The sequence below is a fragment of the Tachyglossus aculeatus genome, chromosome X1 (assembly GCF_015852505.1).
Source record: "Tachyglossus aculeatus isolate mTacAcu1 chromosome X1, mTacAcu1.pri, whole genome shotgun sequence".
NCBI lineage: Eukaryota > Metazoa > Chordata > Mammalia > Monotremata > Tachyglossidae > Tachyglossus > Tachyglossus aculeatus.
The window spans coordinates 17,664,491-17,688,370 of record NC_052101.1 but is presented as its reverse complement, the minus strand read 5'-3'; positions in this window follow the sequence as shown (position 1 = coordinate 17,688,370).

The following is a 23,880-nucleotide window of genomic DNA, read 5'->3' as shown; positions in this document are numbered from 1 at the left end:
GCACTGTCCTAAGCACTTGGGAAAGTACAATATTAAAATGAACAGACACATTTCCCCCCTACAATGAGCACTGTCTAGATGGGGAGACACACATTAATATAAATTATATATATAATTAAAATTTTGTGAGGGAGTGGGACAGAATCCAAATGTTCTCACCCTACCAGTGTTCTACCCTTGATGTGCTTGTGTGGGGTCAGAGTGGGCAGAGAGAGGTGTTACGGAGAAAGGGGAAAATGAACACAAGTGTGGGTATACTGGATATACATGGCTGGGTCTATTGCTATGTTCTAATGCCTCTTCTAACTTGTGACAGAATTAAAAAAAACAACTGTAAATCATTAGTAATTGCTCAGGAAAACTGTGTCCTGAATACTAGGTTGGAACCCAATTGAATTACATTTTCACCAGCTGGGCTATGAATTCCTTATATTTTTCTCATCATCATTACCAGTATTCCTTGAGTTTCTGTCAGTAAGCCTTCACCAGAATATCCCACTAACATAGGAGCTTGGGGCCTTATGTGGGTTACAGTGAGTTTTTAATCAATCAATCCATCAATCAATTAATGGTGTTTCTTTAAATGATATTTGTTAACTGCCTACTATGTGTTTGGCACTGTACTAAGCGGTGGGGAAGATATGGGATAATTAGGTTGAACGCAGTCCATATCCCACATGAGGCTCACAACTTTAACTCCCATTTCACAGATGAGGTAACTGTGGCTCAGAGAAGTTAAGTGACTTGCCCAAGGTCATATGGTAGACAAGTGCAAAGCAGGGATTAAAGTTCAGGTCCTCTGATTCCTAGGCCTTGCTGCTTCTTCATGAAACACTAACTGTTTGCAGAGCATAATAATAATAATAATAATAATAATAATAATAATAATAATGGTATTTGTTAAGCGCTTACTATGTGCAAAGCACTGTTCTAAGCACTGGGAGGGATACAAGATGATCAGGTTGCCCCACGTAGGGCTCACAATCTTAATCCCCATTTTACAGATGAGGTAACTGAGGCCGTGAGCATCACACTAAGCGCTTGGGATAGTACAATACGAGTTGGTACATGCAGTCCCTGCCCACAAGGAATAAAGAGATAGAATAGAAAGATAGTAGTAAATTGTGAAAGAAAATTATTATACAATACACACACATGGAGCCATAGAAAAGCAGCATGGCTCAGTGGAAAGAGCACGGGCATTGGAGTCAGAGGTCATGGGTTCAAATCCCAGCTCCGCCAATTTTCAGCAGTGTGACTTTGGGCAAGTCACTTCATTTCTCTGGGCCTCAGTTACCTCACCTGTAAAATGAGGATTAAGACTATGAGCCCCCCATGGGACAACCTGATCACCTTGTAACCTCCCCAGCGCTTAGAACGGTGCTTTGCACATAGTAAACGCTTAATAAATGCCATCATTATTATTATTTTTTTATTATTAATACATAAAAGTAATCAAGAAAACAAAGACACTGTGGAGTATATCAAGACATTTAAAGGGAATTAAACTGCATTGATAGCGTTTTATCTTATTTACTTTCCTCTTGTTCACTGTCAATTTCTTATTTTGGATTTCAGATGCTTTGGATATAAAACCACCTTCGGATTGTGAGGAAGTTAAGTAGTTGCCTCAGGGGGACATGGCAAAGGTAATATAATGCCTCCATCCATTCCCAGGTGGCCATCACTTGGGACATTCAAGATGGCATCCTCATCAGATCTCTTCATTCATTCATTCAATAGTATTAATTGAGCACTTACTGTGTGCAGAGCACTGTACTAATCGCTTGAGAAGTACAAGTTGGCAACATATAGAGACGGTCCCTACCCAACAGGTTCACAGTTTGGAACTAGTTGACCACTGCACATGTGCAGAATCACTGCTGCACCCTTCAAGAACCTTGACCAGTAGTATTTCTTTCATATGTAGTTTTATATTTTGTTACTAAAATAAGAATCAACACTCTAGCACTAGCCTAGAGCAACCAGCAGGCTGTCTAGACTGAAAGCTCATTATGGGCAGGGAACATGTCTGCTAATTCTGTATATTATACTCTCCCAAGCACTTAGTACTGTACTCTGCACACGATAAGCACTCAATAAATTCCACTGATTGATTGATAGCAATGATACTAAATTCCTTACACATAAATGTGCTATGGTTCTGATTTGGTACACACTTAGCCAATAAAATCTTTCATTCTGAATTGATCTGAGCCCCCCTTTTCCACTCCTCCTCCCCTCCCCATAGCCCCCCCGCTCTACCTCCTTCCCCTCCCTACAACACTTGCATATATTTGTACATACTTCCCAAGCACTTAGTACAGTGCTCTGCAGACAGTAAGTGCTCAATTAACATGATTGAATAAATGAATATTTATTACTCTATTTATTTTACCTGTACATATTTACTACTCTATTTATTTTATTAAGGATGTGCATATAGAGAAGCAGCTACTCTATTTTATTAACGATGTGCATATAGAGAAGCAGCATGGCTCAGTGGAAAGAGCCCAGGCTTGGGAGTGAGAGGTTATGGGTTCTAATCCTGGCTCGCCCCCATGTCTGCTGTGTGACCTTGGACAAGTCACTTCACTTCTCTGAGCCTCAGTTACCTCATATATAAAATGGAGAATAAGACTGTGAGCCCCCCGTAGGATAATGTGATCACCTTGTATCCCCCCAGCGCTTGGAACAGTGCTTTGTACATAGTAACTGCTTAGGAAATGTCATTATTTTACTACTATATAGCTATAATTCTATTTATTCTGATGGTTTTCACACCTGTCCACATGTTTTGTTTTGTTGTCTGTCTTCCCCTTCTAGACTGTGAGCCCATTGCTGGGTAGGGACCGTCTCTATATGTTGCTGACTTGTACTTCCCAAGTGCGTGGTACAGTGCTCTGCACACAGTAAGTGCTCCATAAATTCGATTGAATGAATGAATGAATGAATAAAACAGTAGAAATAGAAGCAACTATAAAACTCATCAGGCAGATATGAGGGAGGGGGCAAATGAACTCTAAACTGTTTTGACAGAAAGCTGCTTCTATTGAGCATTACATGTCTGCCTGTGATTTCAGTGGCTTTTGTGCTTTTCCAGGTTAAATCATTCCTTTAGGTGTTGAGTCATAGGTGGCTGAAGGAATGTCACACACAATGATGTTTAACATAGAAACTGAGCCCCCAGAGCACATATGTCACACAATACTCTGAGCACAAACAAAAGCATTCAGTGTTAACCATCTAAGAACAAGGATAGATTCAGTTATCTCTACTGTTACTTAACCTGACTAGACTGTGAGCCCATTGTTGGGTAGGGATTGTCTCTATCTGTAGCCAAATTGTACTTTTCAAGCCCTTAGTAAAGTGCTCTGCATACAGTTAAGCGCTCAATAGATACGATTGAGTGAATGAATGGTTTAACTTTTCCTTAGAAGGAAATTGGTAATAATAATAATAATAATAATGGCATTTATTAAGCGCTTACTATGTGCAAAGCACTGTTCTAAGCACTGGGGAGGTTACAAGGTGATCAGGTTGTCCCATGGGGGGCTCACAGTCTTAATCCCCATTTTACAGATGAGGGAACTGAGGCCCAGAGAAGTTAAGTGACTTGCCCAAAGTCACACAGCTGACAATTGGTGGAGCCGGCATTTGAACCCATGACCACTGACTCCAAAGCCCATGCTCTTTCCACTGAGCCACACTGCTTCTCTGATATAATGACATGTGACTAGTGCCAAATTGGTATTTTGTCATTTTCAATCCCAATCAATAAGTAATACCTGAAAGGCCTAGTGGAAAGACCACAGGACTGGAAGTTAAGAGATCTCGGTTCTAATCCTGGCTCTGCCACTTACCTGCTGCGTAACCTTGGTCAAGTCACTGATTTGGAACTCTTTCCCTTTACTTGAACTGACTTCAAAAAGAGATAGGACGATCTATAATCTTGAGTCAATTTCCCTTGGCCCTAGGAAATGAAAAGCGTTTCAGGAAAACCCAGAATGGCTTATTACCTGAAATGCCACCCTTCTGAGCTAGAACAGGAAGTGAAGATTTCTTAACATAGAACAAACTCCATTGAGTTTCCCTGGTCCTCCCTTTTGACTTCACACACCCGAACTGGATTGGATTAGTGATAAGCAAATGTACATTTGACTTGGGAGTTCTCCCCTCCTTCCCATTCCCACTTTGAGGGGTCATATTTTCAATCTTCAGGGCTGTTCTGTGGGGTCTAAAAAACCACTCTCCAAGTGGAATGCTCCCGAAGGCCAGATTCATGCAATGACTTTTGTAAATTTCTCATCTCTGGGCCTAAGTCAATTCACATGAAGTGTATAATGGAGTATAGACTGAACAGAAATTAAAAGGGAAAAGGAAAAAAAATGACCTTACCCAAATATTTCTTGCAATCACCCAGGGATGTGCAAGGCTTATGAGAATCCTGGGAGAATCTTTGAACCTGTCTGAAGTATAGTGCTATGTAAACACTGTTATGACAATTATCATCATCATCAGCAGCATCATTATCATTCAGATATTCCAAAATTGTTCCATTCAAACTCATTTCTAGATAGAGGCCCCAAGGATGGTTTAAAACAAACAAATATATGGGGGAAAGGGAGGGCTAAAAAAAATCCTCAAAACTATGGTTGTCCGTCTCCTAACCACCCTGCCCTCATATTAATTACTTACCCCTCCTCTTCCTCCTGCTTCCATCCAAAATGAAATCTCACTCAAAGCAGGAGATATGTCTTTCTCAGGATCAGATCCAGAACCCACAAATGTAATATTATTATTATGAGCTAAATTATCCTAGTGGATAAGATTCTCTCTTGGAATTGGTATAGAATTTAGGGATGTATCATTATCATCATCATCAACAGCACTCTCTGAGCACGTTACACATACCATTTGTGTATCTGTCCCGTGTTTTGGAAGTTGAGCTATTGACCATATGAGGGCAAGTGTCTAAGTCTTGGGGTGACTCTTTAATTAATTAAAGCACTCAATCACCTTGCCTCCTCCTACCCCACCTTGCTACTCTCCTACTACAAGCCGACCTGTTCACTTCGTTCCTCTAATGCTAACTTTCTCACTATACCTTGATCTCATCTATCTTGCCACCGATCCCTTGCCCACATCTTGCTTTGGGTCAGGAATGCCCTCTCTCCCTATCTTCAAAGCCTTATTGAAGGCACATCTACTCCAAGAAGCCTTTCCGGACTAAGCCCTCCTCTCCCCTTCTCCCACTCCCTTATACATCACTCTTGTTTCCTCCGTTCATCCCTCCTCCCATCCCCATGGCACTTATGCATATAGCTGTAATTTATTTATTTATATTAATGTCTGCCTCCCCATATAGACTGTGAGCTCATTGTGGCCAGGGAATGAGTCTGTTTATTGTTGTATCGTACTCTCCCAAGCACTTAGTACAGTTCTTTGCACACAGAAAGAGCTCAATAAATATAACTGAATGAATGAATGAAGTGTGGCTGAAAGAAACAATGAGGGATCGCTAACCCTTCACATTGTTTTCAGGGATATATCCTTGTTGCACTAATGGCTTTGTCCCACAGCAAATGTGTCTCTGTTTTTGACCCTACTTCCTTACATGCTAGTCTCATGAAGTCTTTGCTCTAGGAGAAAGCAAGTCCTCTCCTGATCTATGCCCACCAGATTGGTCGGCCCGGAGTACTGATCTCCCAACACAAATCAATCAGTCAAGCAATGGTGTGCAGAGAACTCTACTAAAAACTCTACTAAGCATTTGGGAGAGTACAATGCAATAGAGTTTGTTCTACAGCCCAGCCCGCACCCTCCGCTCCTCTGCCACTAACTTCCTCACTGTGCCTTGTTCTCTCCTGTCCCGCCGTCGATCCGCGGCCCACATCCTCCCCCTGGCCTGGAATGCCCTCCCTCCGCACATCCGCCAAGCTAGCTCTCTTCCTCCCTTCAAAGCCCTACTGAGAGCTTACCTCCTCCAGAAGGCCTTCCCAGACTGAGCTCCTTTTTTCCTCTCCCCCTCCCCCCACCCTACCTCCTTCCCCTCCCCACAGCACCTGTATATATGTTTGTACAGATTTATTACTCTATTTTTTTACTTGTACATATTTACTATTCTATTTATTTTGTTAATGATGTGCATCTAGCTTTACTTCTATTTATTCTGATGACTTGACACCTGTCCACATATTTTGTTTTGTTGTCTGTCTTCCCCTTCTAGACTGTGAGCCCGTTGTTGGGTAGGGATTGTCTCTATATGTTGCCAACTTGTACTTCCCAGGCACTTAGTACAGTGCTCTGCACACAGTAAGAGCTCAATAAATACAACTGACTAAATGGAGTTAGCAGATGTGGGCCCTGCCAACAACGAGCTTATAGTCTACATTATGCCCCCTAAATAACCCTCTGTAACATTGCATTGTTTGAGACTGAGCGTCACAGTCCTTTAATTCATCCTAGGAGACATCTAGTCTACTATTGCCATTTATAGAATGCTGTGAGCAGTTCAGCTGTCAGAAGTTATTGCTCATTGAAACTGCCCTGGAAAGACTTTGCGTCTTTCCTGCCTTTAGGCCACGTGGGCATAGGATTCTTTTCTTATTTTGTACAAGGAGAAATAAAATGAAAAATTATGGTGATTCACAAGGAACTCTCGCATGGGTGACCTGACAAAATTTTTTGCTATGGGTAATGTTCGCTTTCTCTGCCAGGCAAGAGATGAGTTTCCCAATTTATCCCTCAGTGTGCATCCTCTCCCAAATTTCCTCCACCCAACCTTGTGGACTCACCCTAGGCAGCTAAGAAGGAAGTCTCAAAATGTACCCTTAATTTCCTCCATATTCCTCTCCTTTCCATTCCTACGTCCCTTCTTAAGTTGCTCTCTGAGCAATGGGCTGGATGCACTACTTGTCCTCTAGAAGGAAAAGAACAGTAATTCCCTGAACTGCTGTCATCAGACCAACTAGCCCAAACCTGCTGCCCTTTTTAGTATTTTAAAAATAAATGAGCTCCGAGGATCTGTTGACCTGTGATCACTATGAATGTTTGGTTTTGTTTCTGTGGGGCAGTGTACTGCATTTCAGCAAATGATGTAGAAGGGATATAAATCAATAGCTTTGTGGCTACACAAAGCCTTTGGGCTGGTGTTTGAGTGTGGAGGGCTGTGTCTGTTCCATATTTGAATTCTGGATCCTGAAAGAAACAGTATGTCAGTCTCTGCCCATCTCTTTTTTATGGTATTTTTTAAGTGCTTACTTTATGACAGACACTGATCTAAGCCTGGGGTAGATACAAGTTTATCCCATTGGACAGAGTCCCTGTCCCATATGGAGCTCACAGTCTAAGTACGAGCGAGTCGGCCCATTTTGTAGTTGAGGAAACTGAGCCACAGAAAAGTTAAGTGACTTGCCCAAGGTCGCACGACTAGCAATTGACAGAGGCAGGATTAGAACCCAGGTCCTTGGACTCCCAGGCCCGTCCTCTTTCCACTAGGCCATGCTGTAACCCTTAAAGGAGGACCAATCCTGAGATTGAATGGGGAGCTTGAATTGGAAATGGAGAGTGATTTTTGTGTGTGTATGCTTTGGGTTTTTTCTTACTTGGACATATGGGCGAGCAACGGGATTTCCATCTGTCAGTGAAACTGCATTGTAAGGGACCAAGGTTGTTTTGGCTCCCGAAGCCTCATACCTAAAGAAACAGTATGGCCTAGTGGAAAGGACAAAGGATGGGAGTCAGGAAACTTGGTTGTTTACCCCAGCTGCATCACTTGCCTGCTGAGTGATCCTGGGCAAGTCACTTCATTTATTTATCAATTTCCTTATCTATAAAAAGAGGATGAAATACTTCTTCTCCCTCCTCCCTAGACTAAGCTCCCCATTTGGGCCAGGGACTGTGTCTGAGTTGATTATATTGTGTCTACCCCAGTGCTTAGCAAAGCGCTTGACACACAACATATCAAGCACTTAACGAATAGTCCTCCTCCTCTTTCTTTTCTTCTTCTTCCTCTTCTTATTTCTACTACAATGTCACCAGCCCATTCCTAGGATTCCTTCTTAAACTGTAAGAACCTCACTAGATTGTAAGCTCCTCGAGGGTAGGGATAATGTCTGCCAACTTTGCAGCCCAGTATACCAGTCTTCGGGCACACTGGAGAATGTTTCTAAACCAAACCACTTGGAGAAATATGGCAGTGGGATAGTTTGGCTCATCCACTCAAGACTGTGAGCCCACTGTTGGGTAGGGACCATCTCTGTATGTTGCCAACTTGTACTTCCCAAGCGCTTAGTACAGTGCTCTGCACACAGTAAGCACTCAATAAATACGATTGAATGAATGAATGAATCCACTGGTCCTGATTTAGGCACTAGAAGGGAATGGGTTGGTTCAGATGCTCCTGAAGTGAAAATCTTTTCAGTCTCATCCTTTCCCTCCACAGTTACAACCTCTCTCTCTGCACCTCACAGCCTGACTACATTCAGGCAATGCCAAAGAAGCAATTTAATGCCGAAAACATACAACCCTAAATGATTTTGCAGATAACCATTTTGAGGTTTCTGTTTTATCTGCTGGGGACTTATGCACAGAGAGCTCACTGTTCCATTAATAGTAGAATCAGCCCTTTGAACTGGTATTACAACTATCTGGACTTTTCTTTCATGAGCATGGATTTAATTTTTACTTCTTTCACTAACTCTGTGTTTCCATACAGGCAGAACAAATATCTCAGTGTTCCATTCCATCACGGCTATAAAACATAATCACGCATTAAAGGGAACTGGTAACCCTTATCATAAAGTGACAAAGTTTTTACCATTTTGCTTTCCAAGTCGATTTAATTTAGCAACACAAAAATGTGGTCCTTTTACAACAGGTATATTCCTTGCTAAAGTACACAAATACCTCATTCCCCCAAACTAGTTCATAAAGTATATGTTTTAGGAAATTATATTTGGGGAATATCAGTACACACATACAGACATAGAGGCCTGATATAAATAAGGCCTGAATTCAAAAGATCCCAAGCTACTTATAGCTAGAATACAACTTATTTTGCAGCTTGACACAGAGAAAACCCAAAGAAAATCTCCCTGTGGTCTGGGTGGCTAGCTAAATTGGTCTTCTCAGACATTCCAGAAATACGGCTCTTGCTGTGGAGACATCCCAGATTGGGAACCATTTGTGCACAAGCATTGAGATACTGGGTCTCGAGCCCCTTGAGGGTAAGGCTAGTACCTTCAATTTTCTGTATGTTTTTCCAACATTTTAGTACAACCCTCTCCAATAGGTGCCAAATAAATGCTGTTTTTGATGTTGCTAATTATGGAACAACCCCAGATTCCACCAGTGAAACTCATCTACTAGTATAAGTTAGTGCCATGTGATTTACACCTGCCATATACTTCCAAATGCTTAGTGCAGTGCACAGAGTAGGTGCTCAATAATGCTATTGCCCGCTGCTTCCAGATTACCACCGTGGAGACAATGAGAGCGGTGAAGGAATTGGGGGAGGTCAGCATCAGCAGAGGGAAGCCCAAATTGGTCAACGTTCATGGGCTCCATGTGAGAGGAAGGCACAGAGGAGATATAAAGTTGTGGCAACTTTGAGTTTCTACACAGGCACACTGAGAAGCAGCGTGGCTCAGTGGAAAGAGCCTGGGCTTTGGAGTCAGAGATCGTGAGTTCAAATCCCGGCTCTGCCACTTGTCAGCTGTGTGACTTTGGGCAGGTCACTTAACTTCTCAGTTACCTCATCTGTAAAATGGTGATTAAGACTGTGAGTACCCTGTGGGACAACCTGATCACCTTGTAACCTCCCCAGCGCTTAGAACAGTGCTTTGCACATAGTAAATGCTTAATAAATGCCATTATTATTATTATTAGCAAATTCCAGTGAGTTAGTGAAAAAGTGCTGGAATACTGCTCCGATATTTTCCTGGAGGAAAAAGGGCCCCCGTCTTATCATGGTCAGGCTACAAAAGGGCATTCTCTGGTATTATCCCTATGGTATTTGGCAATTTTTTAGAGGGGAGATCTGCTGTCATCCCTTCCAATGTTATAATAATAATAATAATAATAATAACGGTATTTGTTAAGCACTTATGTGCCAAGCACTGTTCTAAACCCTGGGGGTTCATACAAGGTAATTAGGTTGGACGTGGTCCCTGTCCTACATGGAACTCACAGTCTTAATCCCTATTTTCCAGATGAGGTACCTAAGGCAAAGAGAAGATAAGTGACTTGGCCAAGGTCATAGAGCAGACAAGTTGCCGAGTTGGGATTAGAACCCACGTCCTCTAACTCCCAAGCCCTTCCTCTTGTCCCCAATACCTCCATCTGCTGAATCAATGAAATATCCAGCCCTGAATGCTGCTCAATGCTGGATGTGCAGTGGTGCTTTGGATCCATCGGTGGTATTTGCTGAACACTTACTGTAAGCAGAGGATCCTACTAAGCACTGGCATCTTTATTCCAGAATGCCTAAAATGCTAAAAATTTCTTCTCCACCAAATCTTCCCCTTGAAAGCTTCATTGTAAGGTTTCACTGTAATATGTGTTACATATCCAAAGCAGCGTGGCTCAGTGGAAAGAGCCCGGGCTTTGGAGTCAGAAGTCATGGGTTCAAATCCCGGCTCCGCCAGTTGTCAGCTGTGTGCCTTTGGGCAAGTCACTTAACTTCTCTGTGCCTCAGTTACCTCATCCGTAAAATGGGGATTAAGACTGTGAGCCCCACGTGGGACAACCTGATCATCTTGTATCCCCCCAGTGCTTAGAACAGTGCTTTGGACGTAGTAAGCGCTTAACAAATACCATCATTATTATTATTAACAGTGCTTTGCACATAGTAAGTGCTTTCTAGACTGTGAGCCCACTGTTGGGTAGTGACTGTCTCTATATGTTGCCAGCTTGTACTTCCCAAGTGCTTAGTACAGTGCTCTGCACACAGTAAGCGCTCAATAAATACAATTGATTGATTGATTAACAAATACCGTTATTATTACAATTATTATTATATGGAACCGTCAAATAGAAAAATGGCCTTCAAACCCCCAGGGGTGTTAAATGTTAAGCTCCTGGCAATGAAGACATCCTCGAGGAACTCTGAAGCAAAAACAGCAGACTGAAGAAATCCAATGGACTTTACCTCCCAACCGTTTGGAACATTGTAACATCCTCTTGTGTTGCGCAGCAGCAACATGGGAGATCGAGGGCGGAGACTCAAGGAGACAATGGTAAACCACTGGGTTTTAAGCAGCGGCATGAGACAAGACATGATAACATCCCCTAGAAAGGCTCTCAGGTATGTGGGAGGGCCACACTGAACTCTGTGCAGTCTTCTTCCTGTAGCGTTTGATTACATCTGATGGGCAAGATGGATCCAGCTCATGATATCGAGTCGTCTCTGCCCCATAGTGACACCCTGCTCACATCTCTGCCAGAATGCCCCACCTCCACCTGAAATTGTTTTATGAGGGGATCCATAGAGTTTTCTTGGTAAAAATATGGAAGTGGTTTGCCAATTCTGTTGTAATATTATTAATAATTATGGAATTTGTTAGGTGTTTACTATGTAGCAGGCACTGTAACTAAGCACTGCAGTGGATACCAGCAAATTGGGTTGGACACAGTCCCTGTCCCACGTGGGGTTCACAGTCTCAATCCCCACTTTGCAGATGAGGTAACTGGGGCACAGAGAAACAAAGTGACTCGCCTAAGGCCACACAGCAGACAAGTGGCAGAGCAGGGTTTAGAACCCATGATCCTCCGATTCCCAGGCCCATGCTCTATCCACCACGCCACACTCTTCTACTCTCTCAAGCTCTTAATAAAGTGCTCTGTGCACAGTAAGTGCTCAATAAATGCCACCGATTGATTGCTTATGTCATTTAAATCCCAACAACTACTTTCTTTTCTTTCCTTATTCTTTTTCCGTTCTTTTCATTTTCTCTCCCTGAGGGGTAATGATGTTAAGTTGTTCCACAATTCTGTAAAGCTGGGAGTTCAGAGGTGCAAATCTCAGGAGGATTTCCATACCTAAGAGGAGAGATGGAAGCCATCTTCTGCTTCAGGAGGAGAGAAAACAGAGAGAGAGGGAAAGAAATTGCGTACAGTTACATCCTGGTTAAGAAGTTTAGAATCCAACTTCTGTGAAGGATTTAGGGTTTGCTTTAGCCAGGGTCATGCCCAGAGAAGTTGCAATAATTATTATGGTACTTGTTAAGCACTTATTATGTGTCAAACACTTTGGAAGATAAAAGTTGATCAGTTTGGACACAGTTTCTGTCCTATATGAGGCTCACAGTCCAAATAGGAGAGAGAACAGACATTGAATCCCCATTTTACAGATGAGGAAACTGACGCACAGAGATGTTAAGTGACTTGTGCAAGGTCACACAGCAGACAAGAGGCGGAGCCGGAATTGGAACCCAGGTCCTCTGATTCCTAGGCCTGGGCTCTTTCCTCTAGGCCACACTGCTTCTTCTTCATGTCCCACATTTTCAGAGAGCTAGGCAGGGGATATCCAACCCCAGCCTCAAGAGAGAGTCAATGCCTCTCTCTTTCTTCATCCATATCCCAACAGGAGGGATTATGTGCTTCTTTTCCAAACAAGGAAATCCTATGTTGCCCTTCCAGAGGATAAAAATGAAATAGAAGGAAAAAAGGGCAATGGTGCCCATCTCTGAAACATACTTTGATAAACATGGTGACTGTTGGAAAAGGAAGGAAGGATGGTGCTTTGATTTGGTTTTACCTAATGCGCATTCCTGGAGAATGCAGCTTGAGAGATCCAAAAACAAATGCCCCTGACTATTTGCTTAGGTAGAAATGGCATCAAAACATGCCTTATTAGCCTTATTAGCAAACACAATCTGAACCTTCCAAAAAAAAAACCCAAACAATTCCCTGCTCACTCTTTACAACTTACGTTACTACTTAGAAACTGCATCATATCCTATCTTTTGAAATATATCTGTGCCACTTTCTTGGCACTCTCTAATGTCAGACTGCCGATTTGCTCCCCAGGCTTCACAAATCCCCTGAAAGCAACCCTTCATAGGTTCTAATCCTGGCTCCACCACTTTTCTGCTGTGTGACCTTGGGTAAGTCACTTCACTTCTCTGGGCATCATTTACCTTATCTATAAAATGAGGATTGAGACTGTGAGCCCCGTTTGGGACAGGGACTGTGTCCAACCCGATTTGCTTATATCTACCGTAGCGCTTAGAACAGTGCCTGTCACATAGTAAGTACTTAACAACATAATAATAGTAATTATTATTATTATTATGGTATTTGTTAAGCACTTACTATGAGCTTACTTAAGCTCTTATGATTATTAATTGCTTTATGCTAGGCTAGTCCATGTACAGCACTGTTTTCCTACCAGTTCAGTTGAGATTGTCCTTCACTACATCTGCAAACCAGACTTCTCCCCTTCTTGTACGCATGCACCTCATTTCAGTTATTTGCGGCTCCCTTTAGGAGGAAGCAGCTTGGGGAAGCCAAACCCTCCAATATCAGTGGCCCTGTAAGGAAGATACTGCTGAAAAGAATGCCTAGGGGTATGTCTAGGGTTAAGATGGAAACACGGGCATTTTGAACTCCAGAGCACAAAGGTGTCCCTCTCCGGCTCTCTCCATGGCCCAGAGTTGAAAAAAATATGCTAGGCATCAGTCGGTCGCTTCAAGCCCTGAATACTGGATTTTAAAACAATTAGAACAGATTCTGTGAATTAATTAAAATTAGGTTATCCTACACCCAGTACTGGAAGCTAGGATCTCTGGAATGTGATATGCAAATAAAATGTAAATCAGGGACCCCAGATTAGTGTCACAAAAAAAAACCCCAATAGCCTTAATTTAGCAGACTATAGAGCTGACACAACAAATAGGGCTAACACTCACTTCATTCACATCCATAAGAGGTATATTTTAGCTCATTAGCCTCGGGAGCCAGTGTTGCTGGGTACAGGTCATCTCCCTAGTTGCCCTGACTGTGAATCTTCCCCACTGGAAAAGGGTGAGAGGGAGGCAACAGAGAATTCATCAGAGTATCAAAAGGCCTTATATGCTGGCTGCTCTACTTATTACCAGCCCTGGTGCCCAGAAGGAATCTTTCAAAGGGTGGAGGAGGAGGCCCACTGGTGGGACACAGACCACCACTGTGCCCATCTTGGCTTCCTTCAGTTACTTGCAAAGCAGAAAATTCTCAGTTAGAATGGGAAAATACACTCAAAGACAGAAGTGGATCAGGATGGAGAGCAGGCACAGAAGAAGGGCAGGGGAGAGGTTTCCTCCCTCTACACTTGGTAGAAAAGTAGGGTACAACTGAAATCGATACTGTGAACCTCACAGCCACTATGAGCCCTTCTTCACTCTCCCCACCTTCAAAGTCTTATTGAAGACACATCTCCTCCAAGAGGCCTTCCCTGACAAAGCCCTCACTTCCTTTTCTCCAACTCCCTTCTGCATCATCCTCATTTGCTCCCTCTATTCAACCCCCACCCCTCAGCCCCATGGCACCTATTTTCATATCCATAATTTATTTCAATCAGTCGATCATATTTATTGAGTGCTTACTGTATTATAATAATAATACTAATAATGATGGCATTTATTAAGCGCTATGTGCAAAGCACTGTTCTAAGCGCTGGGGAGGTTACAAGAAGCAGTGTGGCTCAATTGAAAGAGCCCGGGCTTTGGAGTCAGAGATCATGGGTTCAAATCCCGGCTCCACCAAGTGTCAGCTGTGTGACTTTGGGCAAGTCACTTAACTTCTCTGAGCCTCAGTTACCTCATCTGTAAAATGGGGATTAAGACTGTGAGCCCCACGTGAGACAATCTGATCACCATGTAACCTCCCCAGTGCTTAGAACAGTGCTTTGCACATAGTAAGCGCTTAATAAATGCCATTATTATTATTTTTACAAGGTGATCAGGTTGTCCCACGGGGGGCTCACAGTCTTAATCCCCATTTTACAGATGAGGTAACTGAGGCACAGAGAAGTTAAGTGACTTGCCCAAAGTCACACAGATGACAATTGGCGGAGCTGGGATTTGAACCCATAACTTCTGACTCCAAAGCCCGTGCTCTATCCACTGAGCCATGCTGCTTCTCTATACTGCTTCCCATGCTGCTTCTGTATACAGAACACTATACTGAGCACTTGCGAGAGTACAATATAACAATAAACAGACACAATCCCTGTCCACAGCAAGTTTACAGTCTAGAGGGGAATTAGTTCGGAGGGTACCCTAGGCATTGACTGTACCCAAATTAAACATCAGCACGTAATACTGGTGTACTCTTGCTTGGGTGGCACTGTGATTACCAGGTAGTATTCCAATCCAACTGTTATTACGGGGCATCCTGTACATGGTTATTCATTGTTGAGTCCTTTATTCTGTTTTGTCTCGCCCATTCTCATTGATTAAGCTTCGCTACTTCAGAAATATTTAGCAGAAGGAGGGAGGCACAAGCAGTCTTGGAAAGGGTGAGGTAAGGTGGTAAGGGACAGAGCCACAAGTTATTTTGCTGGTATTGACTCAGGAGTTAGATAGCGAAACAGCCTGGCTCAGTGGAAAGAGCCCGAGTTTTGGAGTCAGAGGTCATGGGTTCTAATCCCGGCTCCACCAATTGTCAGCTGTGTGACTTTGGGCAAGCCACTTAACTTCTCTGGGCCCCAGTTCCCTCTTCTGTAAAATGAGGATTAAGACTGTGAGCCCCCCCGTGGGACAATCTGATCATTTTGTAACCTCCCCAGCGCTTAGAACAGGGCTTTGCACATAGTAAGCACTTAATAAATGTCATTATTATTATTATTATTGAGAGAAAGACTCTTCAGGGGGTACAAACAAGTCACAATCCTGGCTACATACAGAGAATAAATAACAATGGTGGTTTTTGTTAAGTGCTTGTGCAGTTCTGGTCGTGTAGACCTGGGATTAGCAAATTAGAAATAGTCCAATCTCACTCAAGGCTCAGAGTCTATAGGGGAGGGAGAACAGGGAGTTAATCCCCATTTTACAGATGAGGCCCAGAGAAGTTAAGTGACTTTCCCAAGGTTCATTCATTCTTTTCAATCATATTTATTGAGTGCTTACTGTGTGCAGAGCACTGTTCTAAGCACTTGGGAAATACAATTCAGCAGCCAATAGAGACAATCCCTACCCAACAATGGGCTCACAGTCTAGAATCCAGCTGTGCTGGGGCTGGGATTAGAACCCAGGTCTCCTGATTTCCAGTCCTCACTTTATCTACTACACCATGCTGCTTGACTATTCAGTACTAACATTAGCAGTAGAGTGCAATGTTATCAGGAAGAAAGGTCACAAAGTGATGCCAGTGTTTGTTTATGCTGATCTATCTGTTCCAAAAGATAATTGCTTTTAAATGAAAGCAACACCTTTCCTGAGTATGTGGCATAGTGGCTAGAGCCCGGGCCTGACAGTCAGAAGGTCGTGAGTTCTAGTCCCGGCTCCACCACTTGTCTGCTGTGTGACCTTGGACAAGTCACGTAACTTCTCTGTGCCTCAGTTACCTCATCTGCAAAATGGGGATTGAGACCATGAGCCCTGTTTGGGAGAGTATAAACAGCCCCCATTTGATGTGTATATAGTTATCATTCTATCTACTCTGAGGGTATTGACACCTATCTAATTGTTTTGTTTTGTTGTCTGTCTCTCCTTCTAGACTGTGAGCCCATTGTTGGGCAGGGACTGTCTCTATATGCTGCCGATTTGTACTTTCCAAGCGCCTAGTACAGTGCTCTGCACACAGTAAGTACTCAATAAATACGACTGTATGAAAGAATGACTGAATGAATTTGAGATAAGGGACTCTGTCCAACCTGATTTGCTTGTCTCTGCCCCAGCATTTAGTACAGTGCCTGGCACATAGTAAACACTTAACAAATACCAGAATTATTATATTAAATGAAAGATGCTAAGGAAAAGCCTATTTGATATTAATTTGGTATAAAGTTCCCCAATTCAGAGTTCAGAAACCAAGTGTGTTTCAGCATTTCACAATTTAGATCAAGACTAAGATCACATTCAAGACTAAGATCCCTTCCCCACAGCACCTGTATATATGTATATATGTTTGTACATATTAATTACTCTATTTATTTATTTATTTTACTTGTTCATATCTATTCTATTTATTTTATTTTGTTAGTACGTTTGGTTTTGTTCTCTGTCTCCCCCTTTTAGACTGTGAGCCCACTGTTGGGTAGGGACTGTCTCTATATGTTGCCAATTTGTACTTCCCAAGCGCTTAGTACAGTGCTCTGCACATAGTAAGTGCTCAATAAATACGATTGATGATGATTCAAATGAAGACAAATTTCAAGCAAACTGGGATTTGTTTTGTTAAAGAGAAAGAAGTACTATTTAATTAGACTGAGGGCCCCATGTCAGCCAGGATCCGTGTCCAAACTGATAAACTTGTTTCTACCCCAGGGTTTAGAACAGTGCTTGACACATAGTAAGCACTTAATAAATACCCTAATAATAACAATAATTTAATAACTGACTGCAGCTACTCTTTTATTCAGAAATACTAATGGGTTTGCAAAGACAGAACCACTCTAAGTCAAACATTAAAGGGCTATCTGAGGCCATGGTTGGCTGTTGGATTGAGGCAGAATCTCGAGATTCCTTATCAAGTTGGATCCTGCAAGGCCCTGGTACTAGACCCACCTCACCTGGTTCAGGTTATTCCCCCAGGCTCCCTAGAAAGGAGAGAAGAGACATGTTTAGAACAAGGACTGAAATGGTCATTTCACAACACATCTGGGTTAGCCTGGGGCTCTCCTGCAACACTAACCCAAAGTAGCCCCTACTGCAGGTAGTCAAACTCTGCAGTGAGCAGCCCAGGAATAAACCTGGATTGGTGGCCTTTGACCTAACATTGTTTCTACCCTGGAAGAGAAATCAACCGACTCCCTTAAGAGACCCAGCTGGCAGCCCCCACCCCAACTCACCTCTCTGCCCTAAGGGCATCGAGAATGCCAAAGAACCAAGTTTCTCATTCCCCAATTTGGAATTTATGCAGCTGGAGGGATTTCCTTTCTGGGGTGCCTATGTTGCTCTGGAGACCCCAGGGGGATGAGCATTTTGTTGTGGAGGGGGTCAGACACTGGACTAACTGTGTACAGGGAACCAGGAAAGGAAATGTCCTGCAGTAAGTCAACCAATTCCCCCTCCCCTCTAGACTGTAAGCTTTTCTAACTCTATAATATTGTACTCTCCTAAGCATTTAGTACAGTGTTCTGCACACCATTAGCACTCAATAAATATATTTGACTGATTGAATAAATACAATTGAATGAATTCCTCCAGGCACAGGATTTTGAGTAGTATATCATCCCCCTGAGCTGAGAGCAGGAATGGTTTCAGTGTGCTAACCAAATAGGTCCAAGCTACAGTCAACTGAGCCGGGCAGATTCCTCTGTATGATGATGTGCTCTAGAATGCAATGGAGACAAAAAGAAAATGAAAACTTTTCTCCCTTCCTCCATGTGTGGGTATCTCTTCCTCCCTCCCTTTTTTCTCTTTTCCTCACACTCTTCTCCTTTCTCTCTTCCCCCCTCTCTTCTTCTCTGTTCTTCTCTCCCACTCCCCGGTTTACCCCCTCTTTTCTCCTCCCTCTCTTCCCCCTCTCTCTCTCCTCTCTTCTCTAAAGGAAGCAGCAGAATCTCCTTGCAGAACGACAACCCTGAGGATACAGCAGTTGTCTCCAAATCTGTGACCATAAAAAATCATTATCTCTGTGAAATACAGCAATTTGGGAGATAATCAAACAGTGACCAGAGGGCAGAGCTGCCAATCTGAAGGATTATGCTCTGTGCACGCCTGATTCCGCCTGACCTTCCTTGCAGCCAGCTGTCAGCATGGCAAAAAAACGCACACGGATCCACTGCGGGCACGTTCATTAGACTGTCTTCGGTGAAGGAGTCATTTGCATAAAACCCCAGCTTTCTTAATTAGTACTTCATTTTTCCCTTGACTTATTTTGTGGCTAAGTTCACTATTTTTTTTTCCTTGTTGAAAAATAAGAATGAGTGGGTGGGGGGAGCAGAGGGAGGGGGAGGGGATTAAAAAGAATATGCCTTAGCAAATTAACTTAGCAGTAATTAGCCTAGAACAGTTTCATATACGGAGGAGGTTTTCTTTGCGGGAGAAGGAAATCGGGACTGTTTTGATGAAAGATTGATTGCTGGCTCGCTGATGCTCCAGGGAATGGACTGGGAATACTGGACTGTCCCTCTCATTTTCAACCGGCCACTTCCAAGGCCAGAGGGGAGGCACATATCAGCCCTGATGCAAAGGAATAACTGCTCTGGGTGTCATCTCCAGAGTCTGAGCAAGTGCTTGAGCCTATCATCATCATCATCATCATCAATCGTATTTATTGAGCGCTTACTGTGTGCAGAGCACTGTACTAAGCGCTTGGGAAGTAAAAGTTGGCAACACATAGAGACAGTCCCTACCCAACAGTGGGCTCACAGTTTAAAAGGCCTCTGTCAGGCCAAGAGGCTCCTGGAATTTGCTTTGCTGTAGCCGTGCTGCTCAAAAGGGCCCAGAGCCAAGTTCCTGCTGGGAAACAGGTAGGAAAGTGGCTCTCTGGCTCAGAGACCATTAGAGCAGCAAGATGGAAGACAAGGAGCTTCTGCGCCTCCCCTCCGATTCCCAGTTTTCCTCTATCCCTCCCCAAATTTCTCTTTTCTCTTGCAGCACACATAGCCCAGATCTGCCAGTAGGGCAAGATTCCGTTCTAGATTTTCTCGCTAGGTTTAAGTCCCATTACAGCACCAGGACCGAGTCTCCCCACCACTCTAGACTGTAAGCTCATCGTAGGCAGGGAATGTATCAGTTATATCATTATATAATAACCACGATGGTATTTGTTCAATGCTTACTATGGGTCGAACACTGTTCTAAGTGCTGGGGTAGTTAGAAGATAATCAGACTGGACAAAGTCCCTGTCCCACATGAGGCTCAGAGTCTTAATTCCCATTTTTCAGATGATGTAACTGAGTCACGCTTCTCTCAGTATTGCACATGGAGAGTTTCCAGTACTCTACCAGTCTCAGCTATGGGAGGGAAGGTCAAGCAGAGGCCTATCCATTCCATTTCTGGCTTGGGCAGTGGCTTGCGAGTGGAAGGCAATAATAATAATAATGGTATTTTTATTAAGCACTTACTATGTGCAAAGCACTGTTCTCAGCGCTGGCGAGGTTATAAGGTGATCAGGTTGTCCAACAGGGGGCTCAAAGTCAATCCCCATTTTACAGATGAGGTAACTGAGGCCCAGAGAAGTTAAGTGACTTGTCCAAAGTCACACAGCTGACAATTGGCAGAGCCGGGATTTGAACCCATGACCACTGACTCCAAAGCCCGTGCTCTTTAAACTGAGCCACGCTGCTTCTCTGCTACAATCTGCTACAAGTCAAAACTCACCTGTGCTGGGCAGCAGCAGCAGCATGGGAGTGAGTCGAGGGTGGAGAATCAAGTTTACTGAGCGGAAGAAGGCAATGGTAAACCACTTCCGTATTTTTACCAAGAAAACTCTGTAGATATACTACCAGAACAATTGCAGATGGAGATGCCAGGGAATCGCTATGGGTCGGAGATGACTCGACAGCATAAAACAAGACAATGAGGCCCAGAGAAGTTAAGTGACTTGCCCAAGGTCACGCAGCAGACAAGTGGCAGAGCCAGGATAAGAACCCAGGTCCTTCTGACTCCCATGACCATGAGCTAGGCCATGCTGTTTATACTCTTCCAAGCATTTAGTACAGTGCTCTGTACACAGTAACAGTGCTTTGCACATAGTAAGCGCTTAATAAATGCTATTAAAAAAATAGCACTAAATAAAAATGACTGACAAAGGAAGGACAAAGTCTCCTCACAGAGGCCTGGCCAGCACTGTTGGCCGATCCACAGAGTTTTGTCCTCTGTACCCTGAGACACCAACCCACCCTCTGTCAATCAGTCAATCATCAATCTGTCAATCGTATTTATTATGCACTTACTGTGTGCAGAGCACTGTACCAATATAACAATAAACAGGCACATTCCCTGCCCACAGTGATCTTACAGCCTAGAGGGGGAAACTGACATTAATATAAATAAATTACAGATATATATGTACAGACGTGCTGTGGGGTTGGGAAGGAGGATGGATAAAGGGAGCAAGTCAGGGTGGTGCAGACAGGAGTAGGAGAAGAGGAAAGGAGGGCTTAGACAGAGAAGGTCTCTTTGAGGAGATGTGCTATCCTGTCTCTACACCTGGGTCTAGCTAAGTGTAGCAAAATAGAGAATTGGAAAGCTATTAACTAATAATGCATTTATTCAGCCCTTACTGTGTGCCGAGCACTGGGGTAAATACAAGATGAACAGGTTGAGATAGAAAAGTAGCGTGGCTCAGTGGAAAGAGCCTGGGCTTTGGAGTCAGAAGTCATGGGTTCAAATCCCAGCTCCGCCACTTTTCAGCTGTGTGACTTGGGGCAAGTCACTTAACTTCTCTGGGCCTCAGTTACCTCATCTGTAAAATGGGGATGAAGACTGTGAGCCCCCCGTGGGACAACCTGATCACCTTGTAACCACCCCAGAGCTTAGAACAGTGCTTTGCAGATAGTAAGCACTTAATAAATGCCATCATTATTATTATTATTGGACAAAGTCTCTGTCATACTGCCCTTTTAAAGTGATAGAAAATAGGCATTTAATCTCCATTTTAGAAGTGGGAAAACTGAAACACAGAAAGATGAAGTGATTTGTTCAAAATTACTAGGATTAGAATCTGGGGACTCTCCTGTCTCCTAGTCCCATGAGTTTTCTCCTAGGTTTTTCTCCATCTCCTGAACAATCAAATTGGTGTAGATTAACCTGAATGATCAGGAAAATCCATACCCTAACAAAAGCATTCTTTCCACAGCAGAAAGCATGGCAGGAGAGAGTGGGGTCTGGAAAGAGTTTGCCTTGAACTATACCATTAATCTTCTTCCCTTTACCGTGTATAATAATAATAATAATAATAATAATAATAATTGGATTTATTAAGCGCTTACTATGTGTAAAGCACTGTTCTAAGCACTGGGGAGGTTACAAGGTGATCAGGTTGTCCCACTGGGGGCTCACAGTCTTAATCCCCATTTTACAGATGAGGTAACTGAGGCCCAGAGAAGTTAAGTGACTTGCCCAAAGTCACAGAGCTGACAAGCGGCAGAGCTGGGATTCGAACCCATGACCTCTGACTCCAAAGCCCGTGCTCTTTCCACTGAGCCATGCTGCTTCTCTGTATACATAGCCTATGTGAGCAGGACTTCAGAATGGTGGCTTTAATTGCTCACTAGGCTTTCAATTTGCAGTGTATCGTTGTTTTTTTTTATTTGTTCTTGCACACTTAATAGGGGAATTATGGAAGAAAGGGGAGCGGATCCCCAGATCTTTAAAGAACTAGAGGGACAGAAGCAGCATGGCCTAGTGGCTAGAGCCTGGGCATTGGAAGGATCTGGGTTCTAATTCCAGCTCCACCCCTTGTCTGCTGTGGGACCTTGGGCAAGTCACTTAGTAACTTAGTCACTCTTAGCAGCATGGCATAGTGGATAGAGCATGGGCCTGGGAGTGAGAAGGTCATGGGTTCTAATCCGGGCCCCTCCATTCATCTGCTTTGTGACCTCAGACGAGTCACTTAACTTCTCTGTGCCTCAGTTACCTCATCTGTAAAACGGAGATTGAGACTGTGAGCCACACTAGGGACAAAGGTCTGTGTCCAACCCAATTTGCTTGTATCCACCCCAGCGCTTAGTACAGTGCCTGACACTTAGTAAGGGCTTAAGACATACCATAATTATTGTTTTCATTATTAATTTAAGAATTGTTCAATATTATCATTATTAGCAGTAGTAGTATTATTAAGCACTTTGACATGAAAAGCATTGGACTAGGCAATGCAATAAATAAATCAGTGGTATTTATTGAGCCCTTACTGTGTGCAGAGAACAGCACTAAGTGCTTGGGACAGTCCAGTATTGCAGAGTTAGTAGACACATTCCCTGGCCATAATGAGTTTACAGTCTAGAGGGAGACACAAAAAGCAAATTAAGATCAGGTTCAGAATCCAGAAGGGCTCACAATAAAGTGGAGGACAACATAATAATAATGACATTTGTTTAAGTGCTTACTATGTGCGAAACACTGTTCTAAGTGCTAGGGGGGATACAAGGTGATCACATAACAGAAGACTATAAAATTAGACAATATAAATATTGACCAAATATATGCCAGCCAGTTCATTCTTAAGGGGATGATCTTAGTGTATCACTGCTGCAGACAACAGTCCTTGGATGCAAATTGTATCATTCTCCTCAATGTTCTGAAAGTAGAGAATATGATACTTGTTCCCTTCTTTTCTTACAGAACCTACTGTTCATTTCATTGGTTTGGTTTTCCCCTCTTTCCAAACAAATCAATGAAGGAATGGCACTTTTGAGTAGTGGACATGATACTGGCCATAAAATGCCAGTGGGTTAGAGGGAGAGGCAGAAATGAAATTAAATTACAGTTAGGGAAAATTAGAGCGTATAAGGAAGGATATGCACAAAAGTGCTGTGGAGCTGGGGTGAATATCGAGGGTTTAAGGGGTAAAGATCCAAGAGCATAGGTGATGCGGAAGGGAGGACAAATAGGAAAAATGATGGCCCCTTGGAGGAGTTTTGATGAGTTCTGATAAATATGGTAGGTTCTAATGCTCAAGAAGGGGAGGGAGAGGACTATCCATATGAACTTCTATTTTGATTTTTGGATTGTTTTCACCTTTATTTTCTCATAAATGATTTTATTTTATTCATTTTTCATAAGA